This window comes from Saccopteryx bilineata, chromosome 1 (assembly GCF_036850765.1).
Source record: "Saccopteryx bilineata isolate mSacBil1 chromosome 1, mSacBil1_pri_phased_curated, whole genome shotgun sequence".
Taxonomy (NCBI): Eukaryota; Metazoa; Chordata; class Mammalia; order Chiroptera; family Emballonuridae; genus Saccopteryx; species Saccopteryx bilineata.
Window position 1 is genome coordinate 71,985,159 of NC_089490.1, and position 24,729 is coordinate 72,009,887.

The window sequence follows — 24,729 nt, forward strand, 5'->3', positions numbered from 1 at the left end:
TGCTGAGGTCGCAGGTTCAAAACCCTGGGTTTTCCCCATCAAGGCACATATGGGAGTTGATGCTTCCTGCTCCTCCCCCATTTTATCTATCTATCTATCATCTATCTATCTATCTATCTATCTATCTATCTATCTATCTATCATCATCTATCTATCTATCTACCTACCTACCTACCTACCTATCTATCTCTATCTCTCTGTCTCTATCTCTATCTCTCTGTCTCTCTTCTCTAAAATAAATTTAAAAAAATATTGTCAATTAATATAATGTAAAAATCATAAGATAGTTGGGCCCTGGCCAGTTGGCTCAGTGGTAGAGCATTGGTCTGGCATGCAGGAGTCCTGGGTTCGATTCCCGGCCAGGGCACACAGGAGAAGTGCCCATCTGCTTCTCCACCCCTCCCCCTCTCCTTCCTCTCTCTCTCTCTTCCCCTCCCGCAGCTGAGGCTCCATTGGAGCAAAGATGGCCCGGGCACTGGGGATGGCTCTGTGGCCTCTGCCTCAGGTGCTAGAATGGCTCTGGATGCAACAGAGCGATGCCCCAGAGGGGCAGAGCATCGCCCCCTGGTGGGCATGCCGGGTGGATCTGTCTGACTGCCTCCCCGTTTCCAGCTTCAGAAAAATGCAAAAAAAAAAAAAAAAGAGAGAAAAAAAAATCATAATATAGTTGAAAAGTTATTTGACATTTAACACTCATTCTAAGTCAAAACAATAAAATTAGCAAAATATTAAAATAGAACAGAAAATGTAATAGATACTTTCTTAGCATAACAAAGAACAATAAGCAATATAAATATTGTGTGTGTATATATATATATCTATTTTAAGCTACTAGCCTACATTATTTTAATGGAGGATTATTACATTCATTTTGATGAAATAACGGCAGGAGTTCCAATAGTCACCACTATTTTTTTTGTCATTTTGCTCCAGGAAAAATTTATAAAATAATATAAAGAAAAAAAATAAACAACAACTAGACAAAAAGAAAATTATGAGATAGACAGATAGATAGATAGTCCATTTTTATATATGATATTACAAAGCAAAAACATTAACTAATAAAATTTATGAAAAATAGGTAGAGTAAAAATGTTGCCATTGAAAGCATATAAATATAATTTTCTATATCCAAGGTAAAAATTAAATGGGAGAAGAAACCATTTTCTTTTAAACAGCAACCAAAGTTATAAAATACCTAGAAATTAACTTAAATATGTATGTGCATCTAAGAGGAAAAAGGCAGCCCTGCCAGTAGGCTCAGCAGTAGAGCTTCAGCCCGGGGCATTGAAGATCTAGGTTGGATTACCAGTTAGGACACACAGAAGAAGCAACCATTTGCTTTTCCACCCCTCTTCCTCCTACTACTCTCTACTCTCTCTATTTCTCTTTTCCTCCCTTACTCATGGTCAAATATTTTGAGCAAGTTGGCCTTGGGCACTGGCTTCATGGCCTGGCTCAGACATTGAAATAGCTCAGTTGCTGAGCAACAGAGCAAATGACCCAAATGATCAAAGCATCGCTCCATAGAGAGCTTGCCAGGTGGATCCCAGTTAGGGCACATGAGAGTGTCTGTCTCTCTGCCTCCCCGCCTCCCCATATATCACTTAACCAAAAAAGAAAATGAAAAATCTTGCCAATAGCTATACAAATAATGGCAAAATGAATGAAAGTCCTACATTCTCATAGTGGAAGGATGAGTAATCTAAATATGTAAATTTATCTCTTTTCTGCATCTACTCCAACAATGAAGACCATTTGTCCATTCTCAGCAATCAGCCTTATGACATCCTAGAAAATATCAATGTCGCTCTGAAGGGAAGCACAGATACTGTGAAGGGTCCCAGAGCCACCCTGTGGAAGGTATTCATTTGGTCACATTAATATAGAACTCATTCTCCTTGGAAAGAAAAAGAATAGGCTCTGGGTTGACAAATGGTGGGGAAATAGAAAGAAACTGGCCACCATTAGCATTATCTGCAGTCATGTACAGAACATAATCAAGAGTGTTACCTGGGCTTTGGTTACAAGATGAGGTCTGTGTATGCTCACTTCCCCATCAGCATCGTTATTCAGGAGAATAGTTTTCTTGGTGAAATCAGAAATTTCTTGGGCAAAAGATACATCTGCAAAGTTTGGATAAAGTCAGGCATTGCTTGTTCAGTATGTCAAGCCCAAAAGATGAGTTGATTCTTGAAGACAACAACATTGAGCTTGGATCAAATTCAGCTGTTTTGATTCAACAAGACACAACAGTTAAAAACAAGGATATAAAGAAATTTTTAGGTGGTATATATGTTTCTGAAAAAGGAACAGTTCAGCAGGCTGATGGATATGATCTAAGTTGTTCAGCTATAAAAAAAGCAGATGCTGAATGATACCTTGGATTTATTTGTGATATTTTTAATGATGGATCAAAAAGCCATGTATTGATTAATTTGGGGGAAAATTAAATAAATATGTAAATTTATAGTGCCAGGTGGGTGCCAGGTGACTTATCAGGGGATCATTTTGTAAGTTATATCAATGTCTAACCACTATGCTGTACACATGAATCTAATATAATATTAATGTCAACTATAATGGAAAAAATTAAAATTAAAAAAATAAAGATGTAAATTTATCTGAAATTAGTTTACACAGTTTAAATTCAATTAGTCAAAGGGATTTTTAGAACTTTATTATGATAAGAATGGGTAAAATGGTAATAGCCAATAAAATATCAGGAAAAAAAGGCAATTATAAAAGGGATTTACATGATGAGATATGAAATATATATTGCATAGTTACATTTATTTAAACAGGATTAACTGCTATAAAAATAAATATCATCCATGGAAAAGAATAAGGCCAGACATAGATTCAAGCATAATCTTGTGGCTATTCTAACCAAATTATTTAATATTAAAATATCTTAACTTGTTATTTTCTTATCTAACAAATTATTTAAGTTCCTTTTTTATTGTGGGATTCCATCCATTAGAATATAAAAATGTACGAGAAGTTTTTTTGTATTCACATATATATTCAAACAGTGCTTAAAGTATAGTAAATGATAAGTATATATTTGAACACATTACTTCAAAGTCATTGGAAAAGAATAGATTAATCCATAAATAGTGCTGGCACATTTTTAAAGCTATAGTTGACATTGCAAATTATATTATATAGTTTTGTGTATACAGCATAGTGAGTAGACATTTATTTATATACCTTTAGAAGTGATCACCTCAAAGAATTTATTACCTATCTGACATCATTCATAGTTATTACAATATTATTAACTATATTCCCTATGCCATACTTTACATCCCCATGACTATATTTATAACTTGTAATTTGTACTTTTCAATTCCTTCCACCTTATTCACCCCTCTCCCAACACTCTCCCATCTGGTGACTATCAGTTTGTTTTCTGTATCAATGAGTTTGTTTCTGTTTTGTTCATTTATTTTGTTTTATAGGTCCCACTTGTAAGTGAAATCATATGGTATTTGTCTCTCTCTGACTTATTTCATTTAGCATAGTATTATCCAGTTCCATTCACCTTGTTGCAAATGACAAGATTTCATTCTTTATTCTGGCTGAATAATATTCCAACATGTATATGTAGCACATCTTTATTCATTTATCTTTCAATGGACACATGATTGCTTCCATATCTTTGCTATTGTAAATAATACTGCTATGACCATAGGGATGCATATATGTTTTTGCATTAGTGTTTTAAATTTTTTCAGATAAATACCCAAAGTTTAATTGCTGGGTCATATAGTAGTTCTATTTTCTAAATTTTTTTTTTGGTATTTTTTTGAAGTTGGAAACAGGGAGGCAGTCAGACAGACTCCCTCATACATCTGACCGGGATCCACCTGGCATGCCCACCAGGGGGCGATGCTCTGTTACAACCAGAGCCATTCTAGTGCCTGAGGCAGAGGCCACAGAGCCATCCTCAGCGCCCAGGCCAACTTTGCTCCAATAGAGCCTTGGCTGTGAGAGGGGAAGAGAGAGACAGAGAGGTAGGAGAGGGGGAGGGGAGGAGAAGCAGAGGGGTGCTTCTCCTGTGTGCCCTGGCCAGGAATCGAACCCGGGACTGCTGCATGCCAGGCCGATGCTCTACCACTGAGCCAACTGGCCAGAGACTATTTTTCTAATTTTTAAGGAAATTCCACACTTTTTTCCATAATAGCTGCATAAATTTACAGTCCCACCAACAGTGCATGGAGATTACGTTTTCTCCACACTCTTGCCAATACTTATTAGTTGATTTATTGATGATGCCCATTTTGACCGGTATGAGGTAATATCTTAATGTGGTTTTGGTTTGCATTTCCCTGATGATTAGTGATGTTGAGCATCTTTTTATGTCTGTTGACCATCTGTATGTCCTTTTTGCATAAATGTCTATTAATGTTCTCTGCCCATTAACTAGTGAGATTTTTTTGTTTTCTTGACATTGAGCTGTATGAGTTCTTTATATTTTTATATTAACCCCTTATTAGTTATATCATATGCAAATATCTTCTCCCATTTAGTATGTGGCTTTTTGTTTTGTTGATGTTTTCCTTTGTGGTCAAAAGCTTTTTAGTTTTATGTAGTCCCATTTGTTTATTTTTCTTTTGTTGTCTTTGCACTAGGAGACATATCCAAAGCAATATTGTTAAGACCTAAATCAAAGAACTTATTGTCTATTTTATTCCCAAGGCATCTTATGGTTTTAGGTTTTAATTTAAGTCTTTAATTTGTTTTAATTATTTTTATTTTTATATATGGTATAAAAAAGTGGTCCAAATTTGTTATTTTTATTTTTTGGCATGAACCTGTCTAGTTTTACCAACAGCATTTATTGAGGAAACCAACTTTACCCCATTGTGTATTCTTGCTTCCTTTTTAATAGACTAACTGATCATGTCGTCATGGGTTTATTTTTGGGCAATATTCTATTTAATTGACCTATACTCTGTTTTTATGGCAGTACCATCTGTTTTGATTACTGTGGCTGTGTAAGTATACTTTGCTATCAGATAATATGATATGTCCAACTTTGATCTTTCTCAATATTTCTTTGGTTATTTAGGATCTTTCATGTTTCCATATAAAATATAGGGTTATTTGTCCCACTTCTCTGAAAAAATGCCATTGCTGTTTTGATAGGAATTGCATTGAATATGTAGAATGCTTTAGGTAGCATGAATATTTTAATAATGCTAATTTTTTCTACCCATGAGCACATTATAGCCTTCTATTTATTTGTTTCTTCTTTGATTTCTTTCTTCATTGTCTTATAGTTTTTCTATCTTCATGATAAAATATATTTTTAAGTAATTTATTATTTTTGATGAAATTATAAATGGGACTATTTTCTTAATTTCTTTCTTATAGTTCATTATTGGTGTTTAAAATTGCAACCAATTGAACATTAATTTTTATCCTGTTGCTTTACTGAAATCATTTTTTAGTTCCTAATAGTTTTTTCATAGAATATTTAGGGCTTTCTATATAGAGTATCATTTCACTTATAAATGACAGTTTTACTTCTTCCTTTACAGCTTAGATCCATTTTATTTATTATTTTTGTTTAATTGCTATGGCTAGAACATCTGATACTATATTGAAAAAAAGTAGTGAAAGTGGATGTCAATGTTCTTATTCCTAATCCTAAAGAGAATGTTTATAGCTTTCACCATTGATTAAGATATGGGTTTGTCATATGTGGTTGCTATTATATTGAGGTGTGTTCCTTTTAGTCCCACTTGGTTGAAAGTATTTTTTATCATAAATGTATGTTAGATTTTTGTCAAGGATTTTTTTTGTGTCTATTGATATGATCATATCATTATTATACTTCATTTTGCTTATGTGGTATATCACACTAACCAACCTCTTATCCTAAGAATAAATCCCACTTAACAATGGTGTATAATCTTTTCAATGTATTGCTGAATTTGGTTTGCTAATATTTTGTTGAAGGTTTTTCCATAGAAATCGTACCTTTGACAATTTGATTTAAAATTGAGATATGCCTATAAGTACAACTAGCTCATACAATACATACTATTAATAGACTTAATAATGAATGATTTTAAAATTTCATTTTAAAATACAATAAAATACAATTATTTTAAGAGAGAGTATATGTAATATATTGAATTTCTATTGTTGAAATGAGCTTATTTCGATAGATCAGCTTTAGAACACAGTAATCAATGCCACTAGTGAAATTTCCCAATAGTGATAAACCTTTGACTATGCTCAGTTATACATTTTAAGCTATTTTTGTGGAATATTCTTATACTTTTTATTTTTTATTATTAAACCTTGCTGTCTGATTAAAAATTACATGAAGTACTAAATAAAATATATTTCATGGACAAGAGTAATGTAGATTTCAATCTTTGACCATAATAGAGCAACTCATACTAGAGTTGACCCCCTAGTATAAATAAATATAAACTGAACAAAATATGCAATAAAATACTGTTCAGACATTGGATAACACACAGCATAAGATTGTGATCCAAGAGAAAGAAAATGCATTAGGTGAAATTCACTATTGCTCTGCTTCGTACCTGAGCACAGTCTGGACATTATCTGAGCCTATATATGGAAAAGTAGAGTCAAAACAAAGTCGTCCTCTTCACTGATCTGAGGAGGCAAAGATTGCTGTTTGGAGACACTTAGGACTCTTGGTGTCTAACAGGTCAGGTATTGCAGAAAAGTGAGCTGTACAGGAATAGAGCTCCAAAAATCAGTGAAAGGATTAACTCCCATGTTTATCTGACTAGAAAAATGTCCATGAGTAGATTGAAATTCTTGAAGGGCTGGCAAATAACAGTTGCTAGAGATCTGTGAATGGAATGGAAACTGAGGATATTACAGTGATTGGAGGCAAAGACTTTTTTTGAACTAGCTAGAATGAAGAAGTCTCTATAAAGACGTAAAAAACACCAGATGGCAACCCAGAGAGACCAATCTGGAGAAGAAGGACTACTGTAGCCCTAAAGTAAGTGCTACTATAAACACAACCAACCTAATCTAAATGACAAGGCTCAAAAGAATCAAGCTGATCACCAGTGTATCCCGTGTAAATGAAATGCTTGCCAGAACAAAACATATTACTCTCTAAAGAAAGACAACAAAATTACCCAGACATTGAAATTATTAAAAAAACAAACAAAATAAATAACAAATCTGTTAGTGTAATAGTTATAATGCCATGGCTAAAGTCTTAATTCAAAGTCTTAAAAGAAAATATGGTCATAGTGAATAAACAAATGGGGATCTTATCAGAGAAGTTGACTTTATAAAAAAGAATCAAATGGCAGTTCTTAACATTAAATCATATGAATCCACTGAATGAATTTATTATCAATTTGAAGAGAGCAGACAGAAGGGTTAGTGAACCTGAAAAACATCAGTATAAATTATTCAATCTGAGGAACAAAGGAAAAACAAATATAGAAAAATAAAATATACAGTATATTAACAACCTGAATAATATTAAGCAATAAACTAAATTTTCTGATTTTATGACCAAATATCTGCTTGTAGATTCAAGAATTTCAATCAATTTGAAACAGGATAATACATAGGCAACATTAAAAACTGACTAAAATAAAAGATAAATTGAAAATCTTGGAAATAGTCAAAGAAAATAACACATTACTTAAAGTGGAACAATCATGAAAAAATAGAGGGCTTCTCATCAGAAAAATTGGACAGAAGGATAACAGAAGATCTTTCAACAACATAATTATTAATCCAAAATTCTATATACTGTGAAAAATTGTTTTAAAACAGTACAGTTTGATAAAGACATTTTCAGATAAGCAAATAACTAAAAAATTACATTGTCAGCAGACTTGCTCTATAAAAAATGTTCTAGGATATTCTTCAATCTGAAGGGAATTGCCTCAAAATGGAATCTCTACAGTAAATAATGTAGATCATAAAAACTAGTAAATATAAGGATAAACATAAAAGGTTATTTTTTTTTCTCTTAAATATTCAAAACAAACGTTTTAAAGAAAAATTGTGTTCAAAATAAAGCAGAAAAATTTATATTGTGGACTTTATTTGTAGAGATACTGCATATGAGGGTGTATGTTTGTGTGTGTATGTGTGTGTGTATGAATATTAGCACAAAGCTTTTAAGGGAAAACAAAACATTTTTGTTCAAAGATTCTTATGTTTTACATGAAGAAGCACAATATTAACCCTGAGTAAACTTTGACTTAGACATGTTGTAACCCATACAGTGATAATTTTAAGAACAAAATACCATGTATTACCAATACAAAACCAATAAAGGGAATAAAATAGAATATAAAAATATTTTAGAAAACAATGAAGAAAAAGAAGGAAAGATAGGCATAAATTCAATAATATGAAATTGATATGCAGAAGCAATAAAACTGTATTAAAAAAGCATGAATTAGCTCTAGGCTGTCTGCAAGAGGTAAACTTGTAAATATAATGCACTGATAGGATGAAAGTAAAAGAACAAAAAAGGTATATCACACAAATTATAAGTATAGGAAAGCTGTAGTGTGGAATATTAATACCAGAGAAAATAGATTTCACACAAAGCTTATAAACAGAGAGAAAGAGGTTAATTTCACATGATGAAAGCATCAATTCATCAAGAAGACATAATAATTATACATGATGTTGCCTGCTAAGAAAGCCTCAATATATATATATATCAATATATATTATATATATATATATCAATATAAAATCTGACACAACTAAAGGGAGAAAGACAAATCAAAAAATATAGTTAAAATTTTTAACATTCCTCCCTACAAAAAATAGACAAAAGTTGTCACAGAAAATATGGAAAGCAATATCTACCACCATCTTAACCTAAATGGTCTTTACAGAATACTCACACAATAGTTGCTGAATACACATGGGTATAAATGCTCAAGAACCATTTACCTAGGTAGATAGTCTATCTTGTTATGATCAGATAGTATATTCTGTTATAGTATATAGATGGCTAAAATTGACAAAGTGTGAGGCAAATCCATCATAAAAAAAGAAAGAAAACCCAAATTACTAATATCACAGAAGAAAGAGGGATCTTACTACAGATTTATAAGGAAATATTGTGAATGGATTTGTTCAATAAATTTGACAACTTAAATGAAATGAATGAATTAAAAAATTTCAAAAACTAACATACGATGAAATAAAAAGTCTGAATAGCCACATATCTAGTAAAAAGTAGAGTTTATTATTTAAGAATAAATATAAATAAAACTTGTTCATAAAGAAAACACAAGACATAGATAGTTTTACTGGAAAATTCTACGAAGAATTTTAGAAGTGTCAATCTTATACAAAATGTTTTAGTAAGTAGAGAAGGAGAGAACACTTTCAAACTTATTTTATGACAGCAGCCCTATCCAAAACATAGAAAAAACATTACAAAAAGAAAATATCTAAGGCCATCAACAAAAAGGTGTAAAAATTTCTAATGTAACCACTGAGAAGATGCATTTTATTAACCTCACCCTTTCTTCTTTCTGTTCTTCCACTCCCTTTCTTAATCATTAAGCCTTTAGGACATCAGATTCTGGTCAGCATCAAATTCTTAAGGTCAAAGCCTCAGGTCTGTTGAACACAGAAACAGAATTTTAATCAAGCTAAATATCACATCTTGACTTCAGTTGTGTTTCAGTCCCAGGTCCATGAAAGTGGAACAACCATCCCGACCATTCCCTCATAAAACCAGATAGAACAATGCCATGGCTGATATCAGGATCTGACACAAAGATCACCTACTCCCTACCCTGATCCCAATCAGTCAGTAGAGCCAGGACCCCAACTCCTTTATCCCACCATAATTAATGATTTTCTACCTATATAACTCTTCCCCCAGAAGCCCTCAGGAACCAGGTTTTTGAGGAAAGGCTCACGTGTGACTCTGATTTGGCACTATTTTCTTAAAAACAACCCTTTATTTTCTTGGCTGCAAACTCCTGTTAGCATTTTATTGGGCTTTTATGTGCACAAGAAAATAGACACCTTTATTCTGGTAATACTAACAAAATGATAGTAAAAAAAAAAAAGCCAGTAATATACAGAAAGATAATGAGACCTGAGTAAATGGGGTTTCTTCAAGGAATGCCAGTTTAACATTTGAAAATCAATTGTTGATTCATTATAATAATAGACTGAAGGATAAATAGCTTGGATGTCTGTTTTTAGCACTTCTATTCCATACGATGCCAATTAAGCAAGAAGAAGAAATAAAGTTTGGAAAGAAAAAATAAAATCTGCCTTTAATTGCAAATGACATAATTGTTTACATAGAAAATCTTAAGGAATTTATAAAACAACTACTAGAACTAATAGGTTAATTTAGCAAAGTTATGGGGTACTAGATTAATATATTAGTGGCATACAGAATGAATTAAAAATCATTCCCTTGCCCTGGCCGGTTGTCACAGTGGTAGAGCATCTGCCTGGCAAGTGGATGTCCTAAGTTTGATCCCCAATCAAGGCACACAGGAGAAGCAACCATCTGCTTCTCCACCTCTCTCTCTACCTCTCTCTCTCTCTCTCTTTCCCGCAGCCATAGCTCAACTGGTTTGAACACATGAGCCTAGGTGCTGAGGATGGCTTGTGGAGTTTCCACCTCAGGTGCTAAAAATAGCTCAGTTACAAGTGTGACCCTAGATGAACAAAGCATTGGCCCCAGATGGGGGTTGCAGGGTAAATCACGGTCTGGGCTCATGCAAGAGTCTGTTTCTCTATCTCCCTTCCTCTCACTTGGAAAAAGAAGAAAAAAAAATATTAAAAAATTTAAAAAATCATTTCTTTATACAATAATGTCCAAAAACAAGAAACATCTAATAATAAATTTAACAAAAGACTTCAAAAATTCTATACAGAAATTCATGAAACATTCCCAAAAAAGAAATTAAGAATAATCTTAATTAAAGGAGAGATACATGAGCTTTTGATTAGAGCATTCAAGACTGTTAAAATGTTAATTCTCTAGCCTTTCCTAATTGATCTGTAGGTTAAACACAATCCAATATAAATCACAAGTTTTTCTTGTACATATATAAAAGCTAACTCAAAATTTATTTGGAAATGAGAAATAAATCACCATAACAACTTTGAGGAAAATAAAAATGGAGGACTTATATCATCTAAGTTCAAGCTTTACTACAAAGTTACAGTAATTAAAACATCTTGACTTTGTTTCATGATAAAAAATAGATCAATGAAAAACCTAAAGAGTCCAGAAATAGGCCCACAGTTAATACAGCACAATTGCATTTGCTCAAAGGCACTAAAGCAAATCATCAGGGAATGTGTTTTCAACAAACAAAGCTAAACAACTGAATATCTATATATAAAAACATGATGCTCAAACTCTACCCAACATCAAACATAAAAATTAATTTCAGATGTATCATAATATAATGCTAAAATTAAAGTCATAATAATTCTAAAGTCAAACAAAGATTATCTTAGAAAAATGGGTAGACAAAATATTCCTTAGACATGGCTTTCTAGAAGAAAATAAAATGAACCAGAATAACTAATACTTTTGAAAAATATAAATTACAGCCATAATGAGATGCTACTGTACTGCCACTCAATAACTGAAATGTTTTAAAAAATGAAAATATTATGTTGGAAGCATTTGGAACTCTCACACATGGCCACTGGGAGTGCAAATAGTACAACCATTTAGGAAAAAATTGTATCCGTTTCTCACAAAGTTAAACCTACACTTACCACTTGACTCAGTAATTCCACTATTATATATTTGTTTTCCAAGAGAAGTAAAAACATGTCTGCAAAAAACAAAATGGTTTTAAAGAAAGATTTTGGCATTTGGTTATAAAAGCTGAAAGAGTGTCTTGAATAAACCACTGTGGTATAAGAATTATTTTGAGATAAAGGCATTTGAATTTTTGAAACCCCCTGTCTTAAAGCAGAACCTCCAAAAGAAATTATATAAATCCCTTCTCCAGGGGCAACTCTAATCTAATCTCTTCTGGAGACAAGAAGCCCTTGACATTACACCAAAACACACATTGTCACAATACTATCATATCTTTGACCTATTTTCTTAAGGACCTTTCCCAAAAAGTGATTTATTTTTTCACATATTTTCTCTTCTCCTTTGTCTTCAAAGAAGTCATCTGCTCTCCCAAATGTGCCCCACTATCCCCCATGCCCTATTAAACTGGCACATACCACAAATTATAACCAACTTGAGTCACATTTCACTGTGAATTTCCATGCTTTTTTCCTCTCCAACGCCTCTGCTCCATTAGTAATCTGTTTTGGTTAGTTTAATTTGCAGGACCCTCAAAGACAGAAGCTAAGAGAGTAAAAGAAAAGTTTTATTCCTGAAAAAGCCAATTGCTGAAATAAAGACCAATATTTATTCAGAGCAGGCTGAATAAATGAATTGTACATTAAACATAGAAGTATTAAGCAGAAATAAAATGGGGGGAAAAACTCTTAATAGATGAAGCAACATGAACAAATTTTACTGATATTATGTTGAGTAAAAGATGTCACAGCACATAATGCATTATTTCATCATACTATATTATATAACTTCTAAATTTTGATAAGAGTGTGGGTTTCAGTAGTATATCAACTCCAAAACTTATAGAATTTCACATTTATGATTTGTGAACTTTACTATATATAAATATTACCTATGAATTAATTAAACTTTAAGTTCTCTTCTGTATGCTTACTTTCACAGTGGTGTGGACTGGGGATTCTGAAAGTATTTTTCATTTATTCCATAGTACTATGTGAAACCAGGTTGTACCTGCACTGGGGGATATAGTTATAATGGACATTCTTATGCCAATCAAAAAATTTGAACATGAACTACTGATTAGATAATAGTACTATATTTCTGTGAAATCCTATGATTTTGATCATTGTGCTAGTTTTAGAGAATGTCTCTATTCTTTGGAAGACATACTGAAATATTTCAATGTACAGGAAACAATGTCTCCAACTCTGTTTTAAACAGTTCAGAAAAAAATTATGTATGTGTAAAGATGACAGAACGGTAGAATCACAAAATAATTAGGGCAAAAATAAACAAACAGTAAATTGAGATTAAGAGCTTATTGGAGTCTCAGAAATATTCTTGCAATTTTCTGTTAGCTTGATATAATACCAAAAATACAAGAAAAGTAATAAATAATTGCTCATTTTTCATTTTTCTAAGTATAATGTTAACTTCTGAAAACATTATTTAGAAAGGGCTATCAAAGACTACGTACCCTAAAGCTAACTGAAAATCATATATAAATTTTATTTGGATATTTTTAACAATGCACCAGATATGCTTCATTTATGAAATTATATTTTTATTTTACTTAAAATTTGTAGTTAGAAGGGGATTCCTCTGTAATTTGTACCTTGTTTCCTCACTAATCTGTCTGTAATATGATGACTTTTTCATGGACACTATATCAATATCATATTGGAAATTTAGAAACTGTGATTCAGCATCCCTTAGATTTTCTATTTTTATATGCTTTCCAAATACAAATTACTCTATTTTATTACATTTTCATGTATTACATGAACATTATTAATTTTCAACTTTGCTATTCTGTTGTTTAAACCAATAAAATATTCTGGTTGGTAATAAAATGTGTTATGCTTCAACAAGACAGGTTTTCTTCAAAAACTCAGAGGTCAGACAAAACACATGGGTTGAGTCACTTTGGACTGAAAATAAAAAACATTAAACTGACCTACCTTTACTATTTCACAATTCTCTATTCGTAGACCATAACTTTCTTCAGTTGATTCAATCTAAATAATGCATTGTTTATTAAGTGCAGTCATTCATAAAGCAAACATACAATTCATGCTTATTGCATTAAAGTTTAAAATGGCATGGGGCATGAGTCAGTGGAGTATATTCATAAACAATAATACTAGTAATAACTTCAGAAATAAAAGTTAGCAGATTGAAACACATTCATTTCTTTTTAGAACAAAATCTGGTTCATCACCCATTCTTAAGTGAATTAGAAGACATTTCAAAACAAACATTTTGTCCTTTATTAACTTATTATCTTTAGTGTTTATAACTTGTGATAAACACATAAAGCCTTTTTAAAAATTAATCACAATTAGAAATTATCTGTGTTATAGGTACTTCTACCAAATAACTATCCAGGACAGTTTTGGAACAATATGACACAAATATATAGATAATTAGCTCTGCTACTTACCATATCTGAATACAGAAAGTCATAAAAATACATAATACATTCTTCTTGACTATATGCTGTATTAGGATATATCTTTGTATTTTATTTTCTAACTTAATTAGATAGTATGAGTATATACCTGATAGGTTTTCCTTTTTAGAATCCAATTTTCTACTGTTTCTGTAAGAAAATAATGATAGTTAAACCCTCATCTCTCACAAGTAATGTTTCTGATGATCCAGATTGACCTTCTTGGCATAATTAATTTGAGATCTAAGCTGTCCTCATCTTTGAGCTATCTTCAATTATACAGGATAAAACTACTATTATGTCAGGTTTTGTTTTACTTTTTATTTAAATTGAATTTTATTTGAATAGTAAAATGGTATTTTTCACTGGAAATATGTACCTAAAATATCAATGTATGAATATTTTCTAAAATATATTAATGGTATACTTGTAAATATACCTTACATTATTAACATATTACCTTATTCTATGTTTTTGTAGGCATGTTAACTCCATTATTTTATCTGTATGTGTTGAAGCTTAAGAATTAGCCTGCTTTAAGACAGGATCCATATTTTCTTCATCTTTTACCATATTCCTCTAGTGACTAGCACACTGCATTAACAGCCAAATAGTGTCATCCATATTGAGGTTTCTACTTTATTCCAATTTATATTTTATAGTGTTAGAATGTGAAAGGACATCACAACCAATGCTCAGAAGGAAGTAATTTTGGAAAATTCTTTATAAAGACCTACCAAAATAATTTAATTAAAAAAGCATATTTGGAATACTTCTTCTTTTAGGCAAAATTGCCTTAATTCCCACTACTTCCATCCAATCCAGTGTTTAGTGCTTGGGAGCAAAAAAGGGACACATATTTGTGAGGAAACAGATGCTGTTTCCATTTGGTATTATGTCCACCACAAAGCTTCCCCTACTATTATTCAGAAGTTCATGATAGTTACCCTAGTAGGGAGTAAGGTAGAGAGTAATACCTATTAATTGAACACTTCAGCTGACCATATTTGTGGAAGACACTTGCCAAGTGCCATAATTGTCATTTATATTAGCTATACCGTGTTCAATTTACATGATCAAATTTGAAAAATGGGATCCTTTTTATGCCATCTTTTGGATAATAATAGCCAACATTTAAACTTTCCTAAATGCAAAGTAGATGTTAGTAATAGCTTTGCCTTGCAGATAAAAACTAAATCCCAGAGAATTTAAATAACTTGTGAGTAAAAAGTGAAGTCAGAAATCTGTATCTAAAACTTATGAATTTAGCTTCTATGTTCTATTATTATATCCCAAAATACATGGGGAAATGGGTGTATGGAAAAATAATTATGCTCACAGAGCAAGAAAGATATAGTCTCTTTGTGCCATGTAACACACTTCAATTACATTCTATAAGCAATTATTGAGAACTTACTATGTACTAGAAAATACTAAAGAAAGGAAAAAGAAGAAGGAGGAGGAGGAGAAGGAGGTGGAGGACAAGGGGGAGAAGAGGAAGAAGGAGAGAAAGAGGAAGAAGGGGAGGGAGAGGGAGAAGGAAGAGGAGAAGAAATAGAAGAATGAAGAGGAAGAGCAGGAGGAGAAGGAAAGAGAAGGAGGAGGAGGAGGAGGAGGAGGAGGAGAAGTAGAAGAAGAAGAAGAAGAAGAAGAAGAAGAAGAAGAAGAAGAAGAAGAAGAAGAAGAAGAAAAAGAAGAAGAAGAAGGAGGAGGAGGAGGAGGAGAAGGAGAAGGAGAAGGAGAAGGAGAAGGAGAAGGAGAAGGAGAAGGAGAAGGAGAAGGAGAAGGAGAAGGAGGAGAAGAAGAAAAGAGAGAGTTCTTTTAGGGCCACCTGGCATACATTAATTCAAATCAATAAACATGTAATGAAGACTTACTGTATGTCAACTGATACTCTCTCTCCGGTGGATGCAAAGTTATCTGCCTTGTAAAGGAGTTTGTAATGTCATTGGAGATAAACAAATATATCTTATATAGTGTGGTAGGTATAGTAGGACACCAAAACATGTGTGTGTATGTGGTCAGGAAAAGCTAGATAAGATCCAAATTGTGAGTTGCGAACATTCAGTGATACCAGATATCAAAAATAGCATACTGAAACATAGAAGTGTGAATCAGTATGTTATGTTCAGAGTATGAACAACATGTTAGAAGAAAGAGGTTAAGTGATTATCAAATGAATCTAGATATCAAACAGAAGCCAGGAATAACAATCAGTACTAATAAACTTTGGTATTATTGGTGAGCTTTTCTCAGAAAGAATATTCTCTACCATAACTAGGAAATACAGGGTGTGATAAAAGTATATTTACAGGTAAGTCTGGTCATATATTATTATTTATTAATTATTGTATTAGTTTTCATACTAAGAACCATAAACCTACTTTTGCTCTACCCTGTGTATGTTGATCAGTAGAAAAGCAAGAACTGACTAGCAGGATATATCCATCTAGGGTAATGTACACTTAACTCAATATGCATGTACTGATCACTGGCTTAAGAAAAGGTCCATAACTCTTTAAGAAGCTGGAAGGGAAGCATCCAGTGGTAGAATCCAGACAGTTTGTACTAGTCAGGCAGAACCTAATTTTTTGTTGACTTCAGTGAAGTTGTTAAAATGGCACTTGTAATCAGGGTTCTCTCTAAGGTGGGCACCTGGGCAGCCACCCAGTGTGGAAATCACAAATTTACATTCCTTACTCTTTTTTAACATTCATCAGCACAACAGCATATTTTATGCCCATAGTAATGTTTATGCTGTCCATAGGTGAAAAAAATTGCAAGTGAGAGCGCTAATCAAGAAGCAATAAGGAAATATCTTAAATAACAGTTTTATTGTTTTCTGTTAGGTATTATTTAATATTTTTATTAATATTTTAAAATTCTTACTTATAACATAATCTAGTTTTCTGTACCTCTTTTATTATTCTTATTTAAGTATTAAATGCATGAAATAATAAACTACCTTTTGGTATATCATTTTTTTATACTTAAAACAGTCTTAGGGCAGAGAACCAGTTGTTAAATGATTTGAATCCCACCATGCCTACACCCTATCTGGGAATGAGCTCAAATACCTTTATACTTCCAGCCTTCATCTAATAAGACAGCATCACCCCCTGTCCAGACCTAAAGTGCCAACATTTTAGCCAACTGCAGTAGTTTCTCTCTGTGAGCCCTTGGGCTCAAGAAAGTGTTTGCTTTATATTGAGTTTCTTTCTTCGCTACTGTCATTCCTTTGGGGGCTTGCACATATGACCCCAGATTGTAATCTTGTCAGTGTTGGGAGTGTTATTCTCACATATGCCTTGGTAGGTAAATGCATGAGGTACAGACTCGAATTCCACATCACTATGTTTGGTAAGAACTCTGCTATCTCATCTCAGAAACCACGGGGCTTAGTCTTACCTCAGTCACTACTAAACTTGCTTTTTGATATTGAATCTTGACATGTTCCCTCAAATTCCCTCAGCATTTCAGTTTCGCCTGGATCATCTGTCCTGCTCTATTGTGTGAGCTTCATGGAATGACTTACTCTGCCTTCCTTGCTTTCTCTTGCTTCTAATGTAAACCATCATGCCTTATATCAAGTCCAAGGTGGGAAAATTATACCATCTTGTTGTGTGGACCTTATCATCTCAAAGATATTATACAGTGATAAATTTGCATCTTCTTATATCCGTCAAAGATATAAATGGAGTTTTTCTAAGGAATATTCCACAACTGTCTGTTCTTTTTAAATTTTTTTATTTATTGATTTTTGTGAGAGAGAGTGGGTGAGAAAGAAGAACATCATTCTGTTCCTGTATGTGCCCTGACCAAGGATCAAGCCACTGACCTCTATGCTTCAAGACAAAGTGCTAACCAACCAAGCTATCTGCTCAGGGCTTACATCTCATCTTGAGATTCAAACTAAGATAAGTGGTCATCTTTTTAGTTAGTGATAACTAAGAGAAAAGAAGGAGATATCTGGGGTGCTGCTACTGTTTTTTGTTTTTATCTGGGTAGGATTTAACAAAAGTGTTATTTTTATAAAAATTCACTAAATGTGCATGTATAATTTGTTCACTTTTTGTTATGGTTGGCATAATTCCATAATCAGGTTTATACAAAGCAGTAAACGTATATTAAAATGTATAGCAAGAAATATTCAACTCAACTAATTATAAATAGTTATATTGGGTGATTTTACTATATTGTTTCTGATATTAGAGCATTAAAATAATCTATTAAAATAATAACTTATAAAATAACAACTTCAGTTTTTTTCTTTGTGTTTTAGCGAGAGAAATAGAGGCAGAGAGAGACAGAGAGAGGAACAGATACGGACAGAAAGGCAGGAAGGGAGAGAGATGAGAAGCATCAATTCTTTGCTGCGGCACCTTAGTTGTTCATTGATTGCTTTCTCATATGTGCCTTGACCAGAGGCCTCCAGCAGAGTGAGTGACCTCTTGCTCAAGCCAGCAACCTTAGGCTCAAGCCAGAGACTTTTGGCCTTAAGCCAGTGACCAAGGAGTCATGTCTATGATCCCAAGCTCAAGCCAGTGACCTGGTGCTCAAGATAGTGAGCCCCTGCTCAAGCCAGATGAGACCGTGCTGAAGCCGTTGACCTTGGGGCTCAAACCTGGGTACTCCACGTTCCAGTCCGATGTTCTTATCCACTGTGCCACTGCCTGGTCAGGTCCTCAGTTTATTTTGTTGTTTTGTTTCTTTTTCAAATTTTTGTGAAATAAAAACAATATGCATGTGTATATAGGTGTGTATGTATATATTTATATATAAATATATTATTTTTACAGTAATGAATTATTTAGATCAATTAAATAGATATAAATTAAATAGGACACACACATATGACTATAGTTATCTATAAATAAGAAATTAAAGAGTTATATGACTTAAATTTTGTACCCACAGTATTCATTTCAGGCTATATCAAATATTTAATACCAGCTATTCTTTGGGACTTGTTAGCATATCTTTTAAAACTTGCCTGCGGCAGTTACAAGAATGAATGTAAAAAGTGGTTTTGATTATCGTTTTGGATTGTCAACCTTGACAGTTTGGGTGGGATTTATAGGCATGAAGAAAGAATACAGACACTCACACCAGTGTACATTTATCCTTTTCCTGGGGAAGATTCTCTTCCAAAATAACTAAAGAGCTTGTTATTTGTCAGAAGAATTACAGAGTAGAGCTCTTTGGGAGTAACCTGGAGCAGGAGAGTCTGGGAACAAGAATCTACCAGTGACCAGTTTGGATAGGCTGGTGCACACATAAAAAATTTTGCACAAAATTACTTTGCTTTTTAGCAGACTTAAAACCCCATCTTATAGCTATAATCAGGAAAAATAAAAAGCTATAAACTTTCATTTCTTTATTACATCCTTCAAAACTATAAGAGAAGTTTAAATTAAAAAAATAGAAGGATTCCTGTTAATGAGAAAAGAAACCCAAATTACTAATTTTTTGCTTAGATATAATAAAAGGTAAACTTTGTATATCCAGATGATTTAGGGAAGCTACTCAGGACAATTATCCCCTCTAGGAGGGACCTGAAAGAAACATAACTATGGACTTTGTGACTACAGGACTCCAGCTGTGTTCCTGAAAGAATGTTTGTATCCTCTTACCTAATCCCTAACCAACTATTTCATAATTCATTAAAATGGGGATTCCAAAGGATTTGCTGTTGAAATGCTCATCTTGTTTTCGTGGGGGTCAGTTTCTGACTAAGCTCTTCTCTGCTTTGTTACTGAAGCATGAATAAAATATATTGGTAAGAGGATGATGGTCCCAGAGTAATAGATATGAAGAATGCTGCATTTGGGTTTTTTTCCTTAAACTCTCACAATTTGATTGGAAGCTGAATTTCAAGATTCTTTGTTACTAGCACCTAGGCATCATAATTGCTGAGGCATATTATCATCTATCCTTACATTGAGTCTGCATATAGCTTTACCCTGAAATCCGCATGTCTTTGTGAGGAATACATTTTTTTTTTCATTTAAGTCCTTTTATTACAGTGGTGCCAGCTACTGCTGCTATCATTAAATGCCTGTCAGCATTTCCATTATAAACCTTATTTTCAGGGGATTTATAACCTAACCATTTTAATTCATATTCGGCTGAAAGTTACCATAGAAATTCTCAACATACAGTAGGTGCTGTTTCTTTTTATCGCCAAATTTTATTTGAATCTGTTTATCTGCCTGAGGTTTAGCAATGTCTAAAACCATAATGTTGAGATAAAACAAAGTAAAGATGTTTTGGGAGATGTTTTTAAAGCTGTGCACATGCAAAACTAAACAGGATTTGTAAAAATTATCAGATCTCTGTTGAGCAAGTCTTAATGGATAATTTGTAACCAGTATTATTTTAGGGTACTAATATTTTACAATCATTTTTATATTTAAAAATATATTTTACTTGAACACCAATTTATATCATGAAAAGTTATGGTCATTTCAGCATAGCATCCTGTTCACTCTAATAGGCTTATTGGCATCATGAAATAAAATATAAAGTTATATCTTTTTATAGTAAAATAAAAAGGTTTAATATGCAATTCTGACATCTATTTTTTTAGAAAGCCTATCTACTTTTGCTTTTATTCTTCAGGAAAAAGAAATCATTTAATTTAAATTTTTTTCAAAATATAAAATGTTTTTACATCATCTGGCTCTTTTAATTTATTTTTATTGTTGAATTAAGTATATATGGGTCATTTTTAAACTCTGTAAAAACAATAATTCAGCTATTGAATAAACAGGAAAAAAATAAATCACCACAGGTTTTATTGCTGTTGAATACATTAGGAAAACACAAGAACAAGTGATCTACCTATATCGAGATTTTATAACTGAATAAAAACAGGGGTGGCAAGACAGTGCCCATGATGAACATAGAAAGCTACATGACTAACAATAAAAGCCTTCAATCAAACCATACAACGTAGGCATAAAAAGATTTGGAACCTCTCCAGAGGTAAAGAACAGTTTGTTGAAGGGAAATAACTGTAAGGGTAGTGGTATGATTGACCTTCTTATTTAGTTATTGTTAGCATTTTCCCTATGCTTAGAATTGATTATATGCTTCACACTACTTCATTTAAGACTCCTAATAACTTTTTGATATGGGAATTATTATTATGCTCATTTTACATATAAAGACACTAAACTTAGTAAATTAAAAGTTGTTTATTCAAAGTCAGATTGAATGAGTTGACAGAACCAAAACTTAACCTAGATCTGCCTAATTTTTAAGCCTGTGACCAAGGTCAAAGATATAAAATTGGTCAAAGGTATAAAAGTTGAATGCAAAGAAGATATGTTTATTTGCATATGCATGTGTGTGCATGTAAAATATAAAAGTATAGTGTAAGACCCTGGTCGATTGGCTCAATGGTAGAGTATCAGCCTGGTGCATGGATCTCTCAGGTTCGATTCCCGGTCAGGGCACACAAGAGAAGCAACCATCTACTTCTCTAGCCTTCCCTCTCTGACTTCTCTCTCTCTCTCTCTCTTCCCCTCCTGCAGCCATAGTTTGATTGGAGTGAATTGGCCCAGGGTACTGAGGATGGCTCCATCTGTTTTAGGTGCTAAGAATAGCTTGGTTGCTGAACAACAGAGAAATAGCCCAGATAGTCAGATCATCGCCCCCCTGGGTGGTTTGCCAGGTGGATCCTGGTTAGGGCAATAGCAAGAGTCTGACCCCTCCTCTCACTTAATTAAAAAAAGAAGTAAAGTAAATTACATAAATTGGCTCTCTACGTCTCTATTTCATTATATCTTTAACACAGTGGCTAGACATCTAGATAAAAGCATTTAGTCATTTACTTAAGTCAGAGAACCAACAATTTGTTGCCTACAATCCCATTCTTTTTTATTGTTATTATTGAATTTATTGGGTGACACCGGTTAACACAACCATACAGATTTCTAGTGTACAACTGAACAAAACATCATCTGCACACTGCATCGTGCACCCATCACTCAAAGAAAAGTCTCTTTCTGTCTGCTTTTATCCTCACTATGCCCTCTTCTACTGCCTTCCACCCCACTTTCCCTCTGGCTATCACCATCCTGTCTTTGACTATATTTTATATATACGTATATTCTTTTTGTTTGTTTCTTTAATCCCTTCACCTTTTATCACCATACTCTATCCTCCACCCCTCTCAAAATAACGAGACTCATCAAGAAAAAAAGAAAGAGGACCCAAATAAATAAAATCAGAAATGAAAGAGGAGAATTAACAACTGAAAGCACAGAAATACAAAGGATTGTAAGGAAATATTATGCACAACTACATGGGAACAAAGTAGACAATCTAGAAACCAACATTCTTTCAAGACTGAATCAAGAAGAATCCGAAAATCTGAATAAACCAATTACAACTAATGAAATAAAATATTAATTTAAATCTCCCAGCAAACAAAAGGCCTGGATCAAATGGCTTCACAGGCAGATTTTATCAAATATTCAAAAAAGAACTAACACCCATCTCAAACTATTCCAAAAATATTCAAGAAGAGAAAGAATTCTGAGCTCATTTTATGAGGCCATCATTATCCTAATTCCAAAACCAGATAAATATACTAAAAAGAAAAAATATATAGGCCAATATCCTTAATAAACTTAAGTGCTAAAATCTTCAACAAAATATTAGCTAACCAGTTACTGTAATACATTTAAAAGATCATACATTATAACCAAGTGTGATTTATTACAGGGATGCAAGGTTGGTACAATATTCTCAAATCAATTAAAATGATATACCCTGGCTCGTGGTGCATTAGAGCATCACCACAGAGCACTGAGGTCACTGGTTCAATCCTGGGATCACTGGCTCAACCCCAGGATTGCCAGTTTGAGCACTTGCCAGAGTACATATGAGAAACAGTGAATGGGTACACAACTAAATGGAATGAGTTGATACTTCCCTCTGACCCTTTCTCTCAAATCAATGGAGATAAATGTGATATACATCACATAAAATAAAGGATAAAAATCATATGATAATTATCAATAGATGCCAAAAAGCATTTAATAAAATCTAGCATTTATTTACAATAAAAACTTGTAAAGTGGGAATAGAGGGATCATACCTCAATATAATTAAAGCCACATATCACAAACCTACAGTCAAATCATACTCAATGGGAAAAAGCTAAAAGTGTTCCTATGAAGATTAGGAACAAGACCTAGATGTTTACTTTCACCTTCTTTTTCAACATAGTACTGGAAGTTCTAGCCACAGCAATTAGACAAGAAGAACAAATAAAAAGCATTCATATCAGAAAGGAGGAAGTAAAACTGTCATTGTTCACAAATAACATGATACTGTATATTGAAAACCCAACAGACTTCACCAAAAAACTACTAGAACAGTAAAATACCAAGATATGAGAATGGAGAAATAACAACTGACACAACAGAAACACAGGATTGTAAGAAGATACTATGAAGAACCGTATGCCAAAAAATTGGACAACCTAGATGAAATGGACAAATTTCTTGAAACATATAATATTTTAAATATCAATCAGGAAGAATCAGAAAACCTAAACAGACTGATTACAACAAATGAAACAGTTATCAAAAAACTCCCAACAAAGAAAAGCCCAGGGCCCGATGGCTTCACAAGTGAAATCTACCAAATATTCAAAGAAGAACAAACTCCTATCCTTCTTAAGCTATTTCAAAAAATTCAAGAGAAAGGAAGACTTCCAACCTTCTTTTATGAGACAAGCATAATTCTGATTCCAAACCAGGCAAAGACAACACACACACAAAAAAAATTATAGGCCAATATCCGTGATGAATCTAGATGCTAAAATTCTCAACAAAATATTAGCCAACTGGATCCAGCAATATATGAAAAAAATCATATACCATGATCAAGTGGGATTTATTCTGGGGAGGCAAGGCTGGTACAATATTGGCAAATCAATCAGTGTGATTCATCACATAAACAAAAGGAAGAAGAAAAACCACATGATAATTTCAATAGACACAGGAAAAGCATTTGATAAAATCCAGCACCCATTTATGATCAAAACTCTCAGCAAAGTGGGAATACAGGGAACATACCTCAACATGATAAAGGTCATCTATGACAAACCCACAGCCAACATCATACTCAATGGGCAAAAAGTGAAAGCAATCCCCTTAAAATCGGGAACAAGGCAGGGGTGCCCCCTTTCACCACTCTTATTCAACATAGTCCTGGAAGTACTAGCCACAGCAGTCAGAAAAGAATAAGAAATAAAAGGCATCCAAATTGGAAAAGAAAAAGTAAAACTATCATTATTTGCAGATGATATGATATTGTACATAGAAATCCCTAAAGTCTCAGTCAAAAAACTACTGGACCTGATAAATGAATTCAGCAAGGTGGCAGGATATAAAATTAATACTCAGAAATCAGAGGCATTTTGGCCTGACCAGGCGGTGGCGCAGTGGAT